Genomic DNA, 5,000 nt, shown 5'->3' with positions numbered 1-5,000 from the left:
CAGGGGAATTTTTAATGAAGTCAGGGTATGTGCTGGGCTGAGGAGAAAGGCTTCTCCCTCCCACTGAGACACTGCTGGGAGCCATGATCAAATTCATTGTGTAAACCCCTAGCCGAGATATTTTATTCCCTTTATCTTAGAAATTTATTTGTTTAGTCATTTATTTATTTCGTTCATTTTTTAAAGTTTGTGGTCCGTAGCACCGGTGGGTAATTCTGCTGCAAGGGCTAATTTTTCAAGGCTTGGATGGTCGGCTCCTTATATATGTGGAGACGTTGTTGATCAGTCCCTGCCTTGGTAGTGCTGGTTAATTTGCACAGTGACACACATGCAGAGGTTCATGCGCAGCGCCCCGATGTAGTCGCCGTCGAAAATAAGGTTGATAAGAACATTCCTGGGTCACTTGGCGAAACTCACCACCACAGCGCCACTCACTTCCTCATTACGTGAAAAATCCATAAGTTTGCAGGTATGAATGGATACCAATTATGATGGAGAGTGTGAGCACCAAGGCTTCTCACCAGCTCCGAGGCGCCAGGGTACAGCCAGACACAATACAGACGTTCGTAATTCTCCACAGAGTCCTGGAAGAAAAAAATATTGACGCGATACGAGAGCAAGCAATAAAGGAGAAGCTGCTGTGAATGGAGTGTGTGGGCGAGGCGATCGCTGCTCCTCATTTCTCAGGAATGGACGAAAGGAAAAGTTAGGCGTTGCTTTTATTAGTTTATGGAGGTGATATATTAATAAAGATGTGTGTGGGGGGGGATGTTGTGTGTGTGTGTGTGTGTGTGTGTGTGTGTGTGGGTGGGTGGGTGGGTGGGTGGGGGAGTGTTATTTACCCACCCACGGTCTCTAGGATCACTGACTGGTCTACGTGAAAGCTCAGAACTCGTTTGGTTTGATCTCAGGGTAAGACTGAGGCCTGTGACACACCACAAATCCCTCCTCACCACTCTCTCCTCGCTCAGGGGTGGGGGGAAGACGGTAGCTTCTCGCTCATCCCTAAACATGTTAACAAGCTTTTTATTTTTCGATACTATAAAAGTTACTAAGTGAATGAGGACTCAGTATACTGTAATTATAATTTATTGGTAAGTGTCTTCGCCTCTTTATTTTAACTCGAGACAACAAAGTTAGTGACAAATTTTTCGGTTTTTTTTTTTCCATGATTCATTTGTCAGTGTAATGATAATAATAATAATAATGATAATAATAACAACAACAACAACAACAACAACAACAACAACAACAACAACAACATAATCTTTACTATGAGAGAAATAAAAATTGTACTATAGTCACAAATGAGAGGAAACATAGCGTGAGTTTACCATCCCAGTTCTGCTAATCTTGACATTCCTTCCCCTACATGCCAGCGAGTTGTAATCCCAAAGAGGACGTAGACACACATTACTCGCAATATTTATTTATACTCTGTGCAAGCCAACCTAAAAAAATTCTTGACGGCAATGACAGGTTTGCTATAAGAGAGTATATTCTTTCAGTATTTCCAGCACATTGTTACATTCTGAGTATTAATGGGTTATCGGGAGTAGTGGTAGAAAGTTGTCTGGAATACCTCAGTGTGCGTTGAAAGATTATTGTTTTCTGTCACTGTTCTCGATTTTCTATGACGTGCTCGCTGAAGGGGTGGCTCTACTATTGTTTATGATCAGCTACAGCTTGGTTATTTTCCCGTACTTCAGTCAGTGAGGAATAATGAGATACAGATTTGCATTATAATATACTTCTTGGCTCGCACAGGTAAGGTTGCAAGTATGATGTTGGCTTGCTGCAGTTTCTCGGTGGATGAAGTAGCGCTTCTCTTAACCATACCAGGCATATTAGTTCTATATACAGTACGGTCCTAAATTTCGATATACTAACAAGCTAAATTATATACAGATGCTAATCTTTAAGAATTCGACGGTTATGGAGAAATATACTATTTTATCACAAGATTTTGCGAATAGGAAGGATGAGAACTGTGCGACACTAATTTTCTCTCTCTCTCTCTCTCTCTCTCTCTCTCTCTCTCTCTCTCTCTCTCTCTCTCTCTCTCTCTCTCTCTCTCTCTCTCTCTCTCTCTCTAGGAAAAAATGTGTTTATATAATCCCCGATGTGTTTATATAATCCCCAAGTAACGTATGAAACCATGTACTACTTAACATATTCGTTCAAGTCACTTTACGTTGCTCGAGAAAAAACACCATGGCCTCATCCCACCAGTGCACCATCCCCGCACAGCACTCACACAACACCACTCACAAGTTTGGTTTCTGGGGCAATTATTTCAGAGTTCAAGTGTTCCTGATCATTAGGATAGTTATTTGTGTCAAGTGCCTAGCAGAGACGCCACTCCCTGCATCCAAGCGGCGGCAACACCTCATGCACGCTGCCCGGGCTGTACTCAGGCGTAGTACGTATGTAGACTTAAGTACGTAGTTCATTACGTTTCAGTAAGTAGTTGTCCAGCGTAAAAGTTGTTGCCTGTGTATGTGTGTGTGTGTGTGTGTGTGTGTGTGTGTGTGTGTGTGTGTGTCCTTTTGAAAGATGTATTTATTTATCTTTTACAGAGATTGTCATGCTTAGGCTTGTTGACTTCTTGCAGCTTTCTTTGTGCTCTTATGTTGTTTATGTATTCAGAATTGGTGTTGGCTGCATGACATCTTGTGATGTGAATAGGTGCGGCACGCGGATCGTAGTTTCCAGACCGCTGACCAAACAAATTGACGCAAACACTGCTGCAATGATGAACTGTTCTGGTAGTGTTTACAGCTGCTTCGCCTTAGCGGTCATATGTTCGAGTGTCTTTTCAATACGAAAGTCAGTTGGCGATGCAGCAGAATTTAGTTATTTATGTATTTATATTTCTTTTCCTTTTCCCCACATCTTGCATCAAGAGCATATGCAATGACGGCAGGAACTAATGTAACCTGCACAGCTGTGGTCAGAAATGAAGAAGAAAAATTATTCAAAAGTATCGGCTGTGTTTTCTATTTTTCCCTCAATCGCAAGTCATGTGATAACCTGACACAATAGATTCTCCGCAGATCAAGAGAGTTAAAACCGATGGAATACACCAGACACAGTGGAAGAGAGTACAGAATATTGTTTGATAATTGACGATGACTCCCAAACATTTCCTTTTACTGATAACGCCCCTGGGAAATATAATCGCAGCTCTTCTGACACGCCAGAAAAGAAACATTGCAGCGAAAATAACTGCACCGTCACATCCTGGAAGAGAAAATCCAGCAAGACTCCAGAAGCTTGTCCGGGATGTACAGAGGCACTTCCGTCTCTCTCTCTCTCTCTCTCTCTCTCTCTCTCTCTCTCTCTCTCTCTCTCTCTCTCTCTCTCTCTCTCTCTCTCTCTCTCTCTCTCTCTCTCTCTCTCTGTGCAAGAACTGTAGACCATGTTTCCATCAGTTCTGTGTGTGTGTGTGTGTGTGTGTGTGTGTGTGTGTGTGTGTGTGTGTGTGTGTGTGTGTGTGTGCGTGCAGCGACAAGGGCAATGGTCGTGTTTATTCTCAGAGTCACGTAAAGAACAGGACATCCTTTCAATGCAGGGGAGGCTTCTGGAGGTCACGTGTGGGTAGATGAGGTGGTGGTGGTAGTGGTTGTAGGTGGTGGTGGTGGTGGTGGTGGTGGCGGTGGTGGTGGGCGGTATCAGACTGTTATTTATCCCGGACGTTCCTTCCATTCAGGTCCGGTGTTATATTCCCACGCACTTTATCGGTACCTGCCTGTCTCTGTCTCTATACCTGTCAGTCTCTTCGGTCTCTGTCTAGGAGGGAGAGGAAGAGATAGAGGAAGAAGGGGAATAGGAGGAGGAGGAGGAGGAGGAAGAGGTATTTGTCTATTTCTATTTTTCGTGGAGGTGAAGGTAAAAGGATATATGGTAGTACAAATAGAAATGATAACAATACGTGTGTGTGTGTGTGTGTGTGTGTGTGTGTGTGTGTGTGTGTGTGTGTGTGTGTGTGTGTGTGTGTGGATGGGTGTGTGTTTCAATGATAAAGGAATTGATTTTTGATAACTTTTGTCCTGAGTCTGATCAACCCTTGTTCCGTGAGCATGTGTGTTTAAAAGGGTAGGTACTTTTATATCTATGACTATTCCTGACTCTCTCTCTCTCTCTCTCTCTCTCTCTCTCTCTCTCTCTCTCTCTCTCTCTCTCTCTCTCTCTCTCTCTCTCTCTCTCTCTCTGCGTCACATCCGCTTTATGTCATCAAAGTAATTGTTCTCTTCACTGTCACAATCTTCCTGTCTTGTTCTTGGTTGAGTTCTCATGTTGTGATGCGTTAGTGTCGTTTCATCACCATTTATGTTTGTTACTGTATTCCCCGAACCTTGTGGCGGAGGGAACTCGTATGAATTACAAGAAAGCACTGAAGGAAAGAACTGATTAAATACAATGACTATATGACTCCTCTTTAAGAATAAATTTTTCAGCCCACCTCCCTTTTATTATCTTCTTAAGTTTAAAGAAAGTCATACATACTCGTATCCAATGATTAATTTTACAAGAAATCGCTATAAAAAGAAACTTAAGTACATTGGCAATATGACTTTTAATTTAAGAACCAATTCGCCTATATACTTTAGCATTATTATTTTCTAAACTCGAAGAGAAATAATAGAAGTTAGAGAGTTGACTTATATTAAATTTTATAGATAAGTCTGAGAGTGATTTTATATTATCATTCTGTGTCTGAAATTTGAGAGCTGTCTTATTACAAATGTGTCTTGGAATTTGTGTTTTTTTTTTTTTTTCTGTTAATATCCTGTGTCTGAGGCTTAGGAGTATTTTTAACTGTTCTGCCTCTAAAGTTCCCATGCAAACAATGCACAGAGAGGCAAGGAAATGGCAAGACAGATATTGTATTGTATCACAGCACGGCCTGAGGCGGATGCTGCGGGCACGCTTGCTTTCTCCTTGTTCCTTTAATTGTCTCCCTTTATTTACTTATCTATTTATTTTCTTGAAGCACC

The sequence above is a fragment of the Scylla paramamosain genome, chromosome 10 (assembly GCF_035594125.1).
Source record: "Scylla paramamosain isolate STU-SP2022 chromosome 10, ASM3559412v1, whole genome shotgun sequence".
In the NCBI taxonomy this organism is placed as follows: Eukaryota; Metazoa; Arthropoda; class Malacostraca; order Decapoda; family Portunidae; genus Scylla; species Scylla paramamosain.
This window is presented reverse-complemented; position numbering follows the sequence as displayed.